Source organism: Falco cherrug, chromosome 4 (assembly GCF_023634085.1).
Source record: "Falco cherrug isolate bFalChe1 chromosome 4, bFalChe1.pri, whole genome shotgun sequence".
NCBI lineage: Eukaryota > Metazoa > Chordata > Aves > Falconiformes > Falconidae > Falco > Falco cherrug.
In genome coordinates, this window is record NC_073700.1 from 18,569,894 (window position 1) to 18,583,137 (window position 13,244).

General features: G+C 48.0%; 1 protein-coding gene across 3 annotated transcripts in view; it reads right to left on the reverse strand.

Moving 5' to 3' along the window:
• FRMD4B (FERM domain containing 4B) overlaps positions 1-13,244 on the reverse strand; it is a 138,488-nt gene that overhangs the window by 97,253 nt on the left and 27,991 nt on the right. The window contains exon 2 of one of the 3 annotated variants that reach the window (XM_055708647.1): positions 4,084-4,370. The exons of the other annotated variants lie outside the window; for them this stretch is intronic. The gene's annotated coding sequence lies outside the window, so the exon portion shown is untranslated. The remainder of the gene's footprint in view (positions 1-4,083; positions 4,371-13,244) is intronic. 3 annotated transcript variants of the gene reach the window in all.

Below are 13,244 nucleotides of genomic sequence, written 5' to 3' on the forward strand. Positions count from 1 at the left end.
ATTTGTCCTCAAACTAGTGGTATTTGGAGAAGAAATCTTCACTGGTACTGCAGAAATTCAAAGTTCCTCTCACCAGGGAAGACAGGCTGAGTTTAGACAACACGTATTTTGCATGTTCAAGCTGAGCAGAGCCCCTCCAAGAGCAAGGCGTCCCGGTCCAACTTTCCTTCCCTTTTTTAAAAAAAAAGCACCAAGAGAAAGGCTTGATGCCAGCAGCACTGTATCAGCCGCCCCTGGGGTGGGAGCATCAGGAAAAGTCAGCAACACAAACAGTGAGGAAGGAAGCGGGGAGGGAAAGGCAGAGACATTGGAGGGGACAGCGGGATGGCCATGGTGGCAGTGGCCTCGTCTGCTGAGTCAGCCTGTTGGGGTCAGCAGGACCTCACCCCTTCAGAAAACAGGGTGCAGGTGCTGGAGACGGAGCTTTGTTCCTGCCAGGCGAGGTTTCCCCACATCTCCCGGCTTTCTCAGAGCCCCCCCCACCAGACACGTGTGGCACAGTGCCAGGGGTCTTGCCCATCACAGCTCCCCCCTCACCAGCACAGCTGCCGCCACAGCTGGAGGCCATGGCCAGATCCAGCAGGTAAAGCTGTGCAACCCCTTATCGCAAGGGGTGAGGACGTGGGTGCAGCGGGGTGGGTTACCCCAGCCCACTCCTAAACCAGAACCACTTGGTTTGTGGCTTACTGGGGAGAATAAGAGGGAAGGGGCAATGGCAGGAAGGGAGAGGGGACTATAGCAAAGGGCTATTGATTGCATGGACTGTTAAAACTCATCTTCAGGGGAAAAAAACCCCAAACAAACAAAAAAAAAAAAGGGGGGGACGGGACGGGACGGGGGACAATCGAAAACAACCCAGCTTTTTTAAAGAGGCTGTTTTGATACACGGCACAATTGAAGACTTCGCCATGTTACCTCAGGAGAAGAAAAACCCGTGCTCCTGCAGAGCCGTGACCCTGCCGTATTTGCCATGTAGCACTACATTTGCAAGATGTTTTCTAACCAGGCACAGAACAAATGTGCAGCAATGGCGAGGTTAAGTTTTAAGGTTCAGATATAGTTTGGATCCAGTGTTTTGTTCTGTTTTTTAACCCCTTTAAACTCTTCCCTAGCCACCTTGGCAGAGAGGGAAGCAGGACAGACAGGGCTTTACCCTGGCCAGGCTCCCTGCAGTTTCTTCATCTCTCTTCTGGCCGTCCTGCAGCAACAGAAACTCCCCAACACAGAAACTCCCCAACGGGGGTCAATCTGAGACCATTCGTATGCCTAAAAAAAAAAGTTGTTCTTGCTATTATGGGCACAAATGAGAATTCAGCATTTGTTAGCAATTATCCCAAGCAATAAGTTCAGCCTCCCCCTCATACTTCAAATGGAAACAATGTAGTAACTGAGTAGTACCTGTTGGCAGAGAAACTTTTAAATAGATGGATAGGAGTGGCTGAAATGGCTTCCTAAATGAAAAATTTTCATTGCTTCCCTCCCCGGCTGCCTTTGGGATATAAAGCAGGCTTGCAAACTGCCCTTGCTATTATCAGAGCTGTGATTCAATCAGCATTTCATGGTCCTAATTAACAGGTATTTGTTTTCATGGGCATGATTCCTCATTTGCCAAGGCTGCAAAATTATAATGCATTTTTCCCATCCTCCTTGGAGAGGACATGAGAGCTTAGCCAGGGAAAGGAAGCCATTTGGAGCAGGAAGAGGATGCTTGGAAATGGAGCTAGAGTGCTCATATTAGGCCCTTTCTGAGGTCAGGGGATCAAAATGGCATTAAATAAAAAAAAAAAAAAAGCCAAAAGGGTGCTATTCTCACACAGGTTTATGGGCAAAACTGTAGCACAAAATGCCCTTTACCTGCCTGTTTCAGCAGGTCATGCCATCCTGCCTGGCCTCTCCTGGAAGGTGCTTCCCAGGAGCCCTGCTCCCATTCTGCACTCATGGTTGGAAGGGAAGGGGACAAGGGACATCAAGCCCTGGGAAACCACAGCACCTGGTCCTCCTTTTCCTCCAGTCCTATATCAGGAGGAAGAAGAACTTCCAGCTATGGCTGACCGGGCCCTGCTACACTCAGTATCATGACCTCTTGTCCCATATACCTGTTTCTCAAGTCCTGAAAAGCCACACAAGGAACAGAGGGGCCAAACTTCCTTCCAACATGCACCTGCCTTTCCCAGGTACAGGACACTGCAGGCTACGGGGTATCGGGTGCCTCACCGGGTCCTGTCCCACCTTCAGCATCCACCAAAGCTGAGGTTGCTGTATGCCTCTTGCCCCCTACATCCTAAACATTTTTCATCATTCAGGGAGGCAAACAGATACTTGGTTCCCAGTGAGGAAAAAGGATTGGAGGAACTGACAGGAGACAGGCAGTAGCTTTAGGGTGGGAAAAACTCTGGGAGCAGGATCTTTGGGGGTAGAGAAGGCACAGCTGTAGGATGAAAGGGGCTCCAGTGTACCATAGACTGCAAGTAGACAGAATAAAACCTCTCATTAGGGACACAGATAGAGTGACTGTCCCTCCCCTACACAGCCCTGTCCTTCCCACCCCTCCCCAAGCACTTGGCAGGACAAAGAGGTATCTGCCCCTTCTGCACAAAGGCAACAAGCTCCTTCAGCACACACATCATGGCATGCAACTCATCCCTAGGATTTGCACGGAAATGACAAGGGGAAAATAAATTCAGCTATTCAAAAACTAATCTAGTGGATGCTACATTCCCAAATTCTCTGGGAGTTAAAAAAATAATAATCAAAACCACAATACAATACAAACAAAAAAAACCAGTTACATATAATATCCTTTACCCCTTCCTCCCGCTGATTCTTAAATCAAATAAAGAACCTCACAAGAACGCAGCAGCCACTGGAATACAATTCATGTTTCTGTATTACTAAATTATGCATTGGCCTTTCAGCAGGTAAAATTGTAGCACAGCACCATCTGTTTCTCAATATGCTCGTTGCCAGATACCATAGCAGGGATTTACTAGCGTATCCCTTTCGAGGTACAGCTGAGCTGATGGGCAGAACGTTTGTCACCAGAGAAAGGGATCTGTCACCTGTCCAGTGCACACACATTGGGGATATACACTACTGAAAGGTGGGGGACAGATCATTTATTTTCTGGCATACGGGACAGGCTCACAGTGCCAGCTCTAGCAAACAGCCCTCGAGGATGCTACACATCCTTTAAAATACTGTGGGAGGTGGCACATTTTCCAGCTGTTTGTGCCTTGTGCCACAGCACAGTTATATCAGCAATTTCATTTCTAAGTTCAAGGGTTGCTGCAGGTTTTTCTATTACGGTTAGAAGGGGGAAGAGAAAAGCAGCCAATGATTCTACTTCTTCAGATTGAAATTGGTTTCAAGCAGATCTCAAATAGTAACGAAATCACCAGGGAGCTCAGTACAGAGCAGACCCTGAAGGCAGCTGCCCCCCGGGGGGGGGGGGGGGGGGGGGGGTTGGTGGGTGCCCAGGTCCAGTGATGGGGGTGCAGAGCCCTGCCAGCACCCAGCCGAGGGTGGGCTGCCCCATCCTACCACCCTTAGCTGGGTATGGAGCTATTGCTAAAGAGCAGACCTGGCAGGACGCTGAGAACACCACACATGCCTGACTCACCCCGGATTCCTGCACGTCTGCCTTCAGAGCAGCTGTTGAGGCTCTGTGCTCAGCAAGGACAGCGAAGCCCACCACAGCCTCGAGCAGCACTGGCACTGCAGTAGCAAATGCTTTCAGCCTGTGAGGTTCTTGGTCCGGGCTCCAGTGCCTGGCACAAGGCAGCACCCCTCACAGTTAAGCCTCCATCCCCTCAACATCCGTGGTAGACATTGCGTCCAAATGCCTGACCCACCAGGCAGCCCAGCATCAGGAACCACACCAGGAGTGGGTCTGCCTCTGGCAACATCCACACAAAGTAAGCCCAGGAGAAGCTTCTAAAAACTCTTTGTGCTCAGCCCCTTCTGACCTAAGCTCCCAGGAGCACCTCCACCGACCGCCGGAACATGCCCCCAACTCAAAGGTAGTAACAGTCTGCCAGGCTCAGGCAACTCAACTTGTCAACTCAAACAACAAGCTTCTCTCACCTGAGACTCAGGAGACGGGTACGTTCTGGAAGTGAAAGCTGCTTGCACCCCTCACCCTCTGCCACACGCCATAAACACCTCTCCTTAACTCTGTGTCCAGGTGCTGCGCTCAGTCCCCCAGCCTCAGCTCAGGTCTTCTGCAAAGCCTCCTCCGTGGGGCTGCTGCTGGTCCAAGGCTGCTGGCCACACACCACGGTGCCCAAGCCGGTGGCTGGAGGCAGGAGAATTCCTGCAGTGCAGGGAGAAGCCGCCAAGCACCTCCCAGGGCGCCCGGGACAAGAGAGCACCTGTCAGGAGACAAAAGCAATGAGCAAACTGGTTCAGCCTGTTGCTGTCTATGCTGAAGGCCAGCTCGGCACAGGAGGTGTTTAAGTCATGTGTTTGCTCCTGCCCCAGCTTGGAAAGGGGGAAAAAAAAAAAAAAAAAAAAAAAAAGTGGTTTCATAGGATTTAAGACTTTCACCTAATCATTTTCAAAGGGGATATTTGATGACTTAAGAACAAGACAAGAGTTAGAACTTCAGTGCCAAGTTGTAACAAAACAAGCTCTTCCTCCTCCTCCCAGATTTTCTTTTACAAGTACACACCTCCTCTTCACAGCCCTAGTTTTACTGTTCAGAGTCAGGAATGGGGAGTCTTGTTTCCTCTTCTTTCCCCGTCCAGCTTCCTCTGCTCCACAGGCTCTAAGGAATCAGGACAACCAGCACCATTTTATAATGACCGGCCCTCACCTCCTAATTTGCCATGGAAGGAAAGGAGAGGATCCATGAATGTTTCAGGAAAGTCTCATCTGATCTAGAAGTACAACCCATGATACCTTTCTCGTGCCTTAAATATCTCAGTTCCCACAGCTGGAGGCTTCAGTAGCTGTTTCATTGCATACAGGGTGCACCATACAAATGCACCAAAGCACATGGTAGCTGGCTGTGGTGGCCCTGGGCCAGCGCTGAGCCAAGGGAAAGGCTGATCCCAAGGTGAGCCAGCCCGGCTGCATTGGGTGGCAGCGAGCACAGGAGCTGCTGGCCCATCTGGGGCTGCGGGACTCCCCCCGACTCCATCAAATACTCATGCTTCAGCTCAGCTCAAGGCTCTCTACATCTGGTCACTTTTCCTCATTTCTCCCAATAAAATGACTTTCTAGGGACAAATAAAGTTCTTAGATATCACATTCCTCATCACTGCAGCCCTCTTAGTCTGTGCTTTGCTGCGTTTCAGCCACCACTGCCTTCTAGTAGAGAACTTTTGCTGTTTGGGGAGAGACTCACCTACTCCACTGTACATCCCTACAGGATGAGTGTAAAATCAGCGCCCTCAGAGGAGCCGCTGGCACCCAGAACACTCAACTCACATTTTGACATTCATCTCTGTGTGAGCACACCTCTGGCATGCTATTGGGCTGCTTTGCCTTAGCAATTTACACCTGTAGTTCTCCTGCCTTTGCTTCTGCTCACTTTTCCACACCACATATGGATTTCATCTTTCTCATTATTTCACTCATCTTCCTTTTATCCAGTCTCTTTATGGGACACTGCAAAGACAGTATCTGTTTTCCTTACAGAAATCTCATGCAACCTAAATGGGAACATTTTTCCAAGTTTTTACCTACGGTCACACAGAACAACCTCCATGTCCAAACCTGCTCACAGCAGACATGGTCTGCAGATGGAACCAGGTACACAGATTGAGCTGTAGCACAGCTCTTCGATTATGTTTCTGGTGCCCCCCTTTCCAGCAGCTATGACTGCTGCATGCCTCTATTCGTTGCAAATGTAGACCCAACCATGTTTAACAATCTTTTAAGTTCATCTCTGCAGAATCCTTCCCTCCATTAGATTAATGAAGTGTTTCTAAGGAACAGCAATATACATGTTACCTAATTATAGAAGTCAGGCTGAAGCAGATCCTTTAAACACATCCTGACTCAGCTCTTCTAACCCTACTTACCCAATCTGCCCCTCTCCACCCCCTGGGTATCCCTGACAAGCAGCTGCTCCAAGCAGCAGCACTTTGTTGCTGCAGGACCGGTCTTTCAATGGCCCAGAGCACCAGTGCCTGTTTCAAGCCTGCTCTCATGTGGGAAACCCATCCAATTCACCCCCCAGCCGAGTTTTGCTACAGCACACCTCCTGCATCCATCCACACACCTGCTGTACAAAGAGGGCAGCTCTAGCGCTAAAACCATCCAACACTGCTGGGATCTTCTCCCCTCTAGCTTTTCTCCTCAGCAGGCTGCAGCACACATCACTTATAGTTTAGGAGACCCTCACACATAAAACTCAAGCCTGGAGGAACTGCCCAACACGCTGCTTAGGCAGCCCCCTAGGATTTCAGCATCACCAACCTCATCTCAAAAAACGTATTTTGAATCCTAGTGATTGTGACGATGCTGACAGCTGTCAGGCAGGACTTGTACTAGTTTCAACCCTCCCCACACATCTACGTGCCACGACCACTACAATACACAAACAGCCAGAGACATAGAGGACTTTCAAAAAGCCCATCCTGAAGTATCTCTCCCTTATAGAAACAAAGCAAAACCTTTCCCCGTGCTCAGGTGGTGTGGTTGGCACAGAGGGATGTCAGCACACTCTGGTGCAGGCAGCCTGTCCCACGGGGCAGCATGGCTGGAGGGAGGATGGGGAACAGACCCAGTGAGGGCTCTCGCCAGCAGGCATAGCAACAGCCTGCACACAGATGACACACACTGCCCCAGCCCACTGATTCTCTCCTGCAGTTGTTACAAACCATCCTACAATTTTATTATATAAAGAGAAATCTGATACAGGTATTTGCCATCCACCTGAGCCAGCAGTTCCTCCCCAGGATCAGTCCCTGGCCGTGCTGCAGCTCACGCCAAAAAGCTTAATACAGGGGCAGAACCAGCTGCACCATCAGTGGAAGCATGGAGATTTGATACCAAGTCGCAGCAGCCACCTCCCACAGCGCTGATACTCTTCAAAAGAAGAAAATTTACCCCTGCTCTACTTAACACACACTACTCAGTGATCAGATTCCTACCAGGCATACAGAGCATCATCAGGCTGAGGAGAAAAGGATTACACTGGTCAGGAGTTTTCAGAGGCTGTGGATGGAGAGCTGTGATCTCTGCTCCTGCGGGGATTTATCATGGGCAGTGGCTCACTAGAGGGCAGCCAGCACACGGCTTGGCTCCACCAGCCCAGACCTCACTCCACACAGCCTCGGATGACTCCAGTATAAACAGCACAGTGGAATTTGCACAAGTGATGGCGTGGTGAAGAAAAAGCAAAACAAACTCCGTATATCATGCGGGTGGTGGGGCTCAGACAAAGGCTTCGACTCCGGAAGAGAAGCATGCACATTGCTCCCAGTGCCCTGACCGCCGAAACCAGATCACCAGGCTTCAATATTCAACCCAGTTTTGGTTGTTTTCCCCACAAAAGTACCAATACTAAATGAACATGAGCTTTTCAGCAAAACCTCTAAATTTGTCTCCATGACCCCAGCAGACAGAGGCAGCAAGTTAATCAGCTACCTACTGAGAAAAGAATCCTACAAGTTGTTTGGTTTTTTTTTTAAAGCCATATTTATGTTTTCTTTCTTATGCCAGGCGAATATAAATCAACAAACCCACTGCACCAACCACCACAAGCAAGTCTCTCTGCCCCCAGGGAAGTCCCCCTCTGACATGGGAAAACCCACGCCCTCATGCCAGCCAGAAACAGCAAGATCTAACCCCGTGGCTGCAAGATTTAATCTGTATTTTGAGTATTCTCTTGGTAAATTCTTACCAGGGCGTAATTGCCTTTGTATGGCAATGATCTATTATCCTATTAGGAAATTCCATGGGAACAGGGATTTAAAGCAGATACTGTAAGTTCTCACCCGGCTTTAATAACCTCCAGTGAGACTGATTTGCTTGTATCAATAGTTAATCAGATCAAATATTCCCAAAGGATCTTTGCCTGATAACCTGTTATTTATGTGAGGGACCAGCAACCTGACCCAAAGCTTCCTGGAGCCTTTCCCTGCCGGATCAGTCCCTCCAATGCCACCAGGCCATTCCACAGGGACTGCAGCACCCGGTGCAGCTCCACAGGTGACATGACCCCCAGTTAATCTTGGCAGTGGCCACCCTTCAATCAGGTCTGCTCCGTGTTTTAACTGACCACGTTCAGTTTTATTATAGCTAGAAGTCTGATATCTACTAGAAGAAAATTGCACTCAGACTAGAAAGGAAGAATTTAAAACACCACACAAAAGGACATTGATTTTAAAGAGGGCTATTTTCTTCCTTATTTTATAAGTTGCTCTCAGCTCTTCAAGGCCACCATGGTCCTGATTTCCAGTTGAGACTTAAGTCAGATCCCAGATGTCTCCTTGCATTTAAGAAGTGAAACGTACCAACTGTATCCAAGAAATTCCCTGGGAGAAATCAGTTCTTTCCACAGCTGCTATAATTAATGTTTTCCTGCTTTGTGCATTTTAAGGGCATGTTGGGCAAGCTGGAATTTGTTTCATACACATTTTTCCCAGTTAGTCCTTTATTTCACCTGAAATCCTAGCAAGATGACAGACCATAGGTCACCCCTTACTCTGCCACTGGAGACTGAGCCCAGAGCAATCATACTGTGGGAAATAGCTCGCAGAGCAGCACAGAAAGTCAGTGCCTGAGACACCTGCAGTAACTTCAATACTTGGACAGAATGAAATATTAGCTCTTTTCCAGGACTGCCTGTTATTATTTTGCCTCTCCTTGTAGACGGATTTTCACTAATCTAGACACTTATGTACAGATTAGAAACGAGAAAGCAAGCTGGTCTGAATTAAGGACCATCCTATCACTTTATAAGTAACACGTGCCAAAACCTCAGATTGGTTGTGTTGGTTTTTTTTTTTTTTTTTAATTTTATTCTCTAACTCCAGTAATTTAACAGCATATTGATTTTGAAATAATGGACAGGGCTAAGTAAGCAGGATGCAGCGGCAGCCAGGAATAACTGCTGAGTGAGACAAAGGACTAAGAAAAGAAAAAAAAAAAAATCACTTAATCACTGTAAGTCCATAGCTTCCCCTACTTGAATAGCAAGCTTCCCATCAGTTTAACAGGGTCACTTAGAAGAAATTTTGTTTTTATCAGAAGTCTAGAAACACCTGGGTAACAAAACAACCCCAGCCCATATTGCCCAGATGCTCAAGAGTTATTTCATTTTATTCTAAAAAGAAAATTTTATATAATTATATAAAATGTATGCATGGAGTTCCATCCACCCCACAATAAAAACATTACACAGTGGTGGCCACAGTGCTTTTATGGCCGGTACAGGACCATGGGCACTGCCAGTGCCATGGGGACCACAGCACCCATGACATGCTGGGGACCCAGCATCCCTCTGGCAGTGCTGGCATCATGCTGGACCAGCCCCTTCACCTTCCTCTCATACCAGCAAGAGGCTGCAATACAACAGCTGAGGGTCAAGGCAACATTTCAGGTGAATCCTTAAGTTTCGCATGTTCCAGATGGGCTTTCTGGAAATCTCTCAACTCCCAAAAAAAGCACTGCCCCCTGGGGCTAGGCAAAGCCTAGGGCCAAACTTCTCCCATTTGTTACACTGCAAAACTGCCTGTCCTCTCCTTGGAACAGGACTGTATTCTAACTAAAAACCAGAAGAAAGTGTATGAGGAAAGGATTAGTGTTAGAAATTAATTAACACATAAAGCCCAAACAAATTAGTTTCATCTCAGTTTATTCATTCCATCCCAGAGGGAGAATATCCTTCTTATCAGAGCAGCTGAGAAAGCGAGGACAAGTCTAATAAAGAGAGAAGCTAGGCTTCTGAGAGTTGTTATTTTTAACTAATTCTCCTTTTTGTTCCACATTATTTTAATTAAAGGGTTGAGATTGGAGTAAGAGCCCAATCTTGCACCAGCATTAATCTGCAGCACCCTGCAAGGCAACAAGGATCTTCACTCAAGTTGCTGAACACAATTTCTAAAGAGGCTGTTTTGATACACAGCACAATTTGAAGCCTTTACCATGTTACCTCAGGAGAGGGGGGAAAAAAACCCACCAAAACATGTTCCTGCGGAGCTGCGACTCTGCTGTGTTTGTCATGCAGCATTACATTCTCCAAATGATGTTTTCTAACCAAGCAATGAAAAAGTGAGCAGCCATGGTGAGGTTAACACCACAACACTTGCTTTCCTCTTTTACATGACCTGTCTAGATTTAGGGTTGCTTTTTGGTGTTTAGGTTTTGTTGGGGATTTTTTTGGTTTGTTTTTTTTGTTTGGTTGTTGTTTTTTTTTTTTTGGGGGGGGGGGGGGGGGAGTACTGAAGTTACATCCACTCAGGATGAGCATCCTGCATCAGCTGGGGAGAGGGGGATGCACAGCTGAGTGACAAGGGCTCATGCTTCCACAGTCTCGCTCAACACCCTTGGAAGATGCCACATCCCAGCTGCTCCCAAGGCAGGACACCTCCGCTGGTCTCTCTCACAACTGCACAGAGCAGAGCATACAGGGACATGCCGGGACTCCAGCAGGAGAACAGGTTTTCATCTCACAACAGACAGGAGAACTCAGCAGTCAGTGGCCCGGGGTTGTCATCCCCAGGAGAGGTGATGGTGCCATTTCCAAGAAGGGACCACATCACGTGGAGAAAAAACAGGCTCCCTCCACACACCAAGCAGGAAGCACTGTTAGGAGACTCCTCACAGCAGTGTCTCCATGACAAATCCCACACTGTGTCGGGGGGGGGGTGGGGGGGGGTGGGGGGGGGGGGGTGGGGAATGGCAACACAAGGGCAGCTGCTGTGCTCAGGCTGCTCAGAGCTCTTCTTGTGTTTCATCATGCAGGAAGGAAACAAGGGGCTGAAGTCCCTGCCTCCATCAGTTGATGCAGGCTCCTGCTAACACCAGTCACAAGCAAGTTACACAAAGCAACCCCTGTCCTAAAAATTAAGGCAAGGGAAGGGTGTGCCCCAGCCCTGCATGCTGCAAGCAGGCTCAGCAGGAGCAGCTCCAGGTCCTGCAGCCATGCTTTTTCAAACACTTATCTCCTCCCAGTACAGGAAGATTTAATGTGGAGAGCCAGAATAGCTGCCCTGGGAAACCTCCCACTCGGAGATTCAGCCTTGTATTTATGAGCTGTTACTTTCTGTGCAAGCTGGGCTGTTATCTGGGTGAGTGCTGGGACAGACCCAGGCTCAGCAGCACTCCCAGCTCCATGGGTCAGTGGCAACCAGCCCCTGACAAGGAAAAAACACTGGACTGTAGTTATTCCAAGTGGTTTTCTCACTTGCCACTGTCTCCCCATTGCCTTGGCTGCTTTCATTTATTATTCTATCAAGAAGCTACCTTCCAAACAAAGCATTTTTCTCCTCAGTTACCATTTCAAAAGCTCAGCACAAACCCAAGATTTAGATTTAGCAGTGACAAGTGGTACCTAAAAGCCATGCTGCACTTCAGGGAGAGTAGGGTCCCTCCCTGACACATCCACATGTACCCCCCTACAGATGGGCCAGTTTGCAGTAGCAGGGTGCCAGGCACCCAAATTCACAGTTACTGGGGCAAAAGGAAGGAAGATTTTGACACAAGAGCACAGAGGTTCAGCTGGCAGCATCCTCCACTTGTAGTTTCCCATAGCAATCAGGCATTTTAGGAACAGAGATGCTCTCCTCTCAAAAAAAAAAAAAAAAAGCTGCAACATTTTCACTTCTCCATCTCTGCACCAGCCAAATGGATCTCTGATGCAATCTTGTGAGGTTTCTGGTGCTTACGATTTTCCAACAAGCAGAGCTGGCAAGGCTTCAGCCCCTGACAGCCTGCAGGACCCTTGGCAGCATGCTGAGGGCTGGCTCCACTGATGCCCTGGAGCAAGAGGCAGGAGGACCTTGCTGGAGGAAGGAGGTGACACCACCCAGCACCCTGCTCCTTCGCTGAAGGCTTCTCTCTTCAGTTCGGATTCTGATAAATTATCCTGTTCTTGGGCAATAACCACTAATCCTGTTAGAGCAGACCTTGATGACAACAGCAGTGAGTCATCCCCCCTCCCCTATGAGCTCCCAGTTCCTTTCACTCCCCCTTCCAAGAGTTGATTCAAAACAGTCCCTTCTGGTTTCAAAGCTTATCTGTCCTCCTTAGCCTACAGCTCATGAGCTTGCTCTTTTCCCCCTTCCCCTTGGGAATGGCCACATACCAGCCCAGGCTGAGGGTCGAGGTGGGCACCAGGAGGGACAAGCAGACACAGTTTCTGTAATAACCTCCCTGAATCACATTTCTGAGCCCTCTGCAATCAGCCACAGTTGAATTTAGCCTGGAAAAACGTCTATTCCCTCCACCACCTGCTTATGTTTATTTTCTTTTCATCTGAACCGGTACACATTGTATCATCTAGGTGGCAAACAAAAACAGAAACTGACACATGAAGTGCAAAATGGATACAAAGTACAAAACATCAGTTACAAAAGTAAACAAAGTTGCAGCAGTGGGTTCTGCTTACTTTCTAGGACACGTGTGTGAAGTGTAGATTTTTTGGCAAAAAAATGACAGAGGAACAGGATCTCCGAGAAATACGTGCAACAGCTTAAACTGAAGGGGAAGGTGGGAAGAAGCAGCAGCCCCTCCAGCAGTACATCACCTAACCATATCGTTTACAAAGGCAAATGCAGACAACCCTGTTAAACTGGCTCAAAGCTAGTCTCACAGTGCAGTACACAAACTACAGGAATTTGCCCTCAAAACTTTCCTTCTAGTACCAATCTCTACACTCTGAGATCATAAAAAGCATCTAAAGTTCAATTAACACTTCCAAAAGCTTGCTTGAAGTCACCCACATGGAATCACATAACTAGGGGATGTAAGATAAAGCTTTGTCTAGGATAAGACCACATAAACTAGTGAGAAATGCATTATAAAGTTACCATTTGGACTACATCTCATTTGCCTTCAGAGGCTGATATCTCCAGGATCTCCTCAGCCACCCTGCAAGCTACAAACCTACCAAAGGGAGACCAGCTAGTGCAGTATCAAGACTGCAGGAGTTTAGAATTTAATATGTAAGAAAAGAAAACAAAAAAAAAGGGTCACAAGCCTTTAACATCTGCAGATATCATGGAGATCATCATTCCCCATCATTACCAGGAAGGTTTGAGCTGCAGAAGCATCTGAAAACCCCATAAACA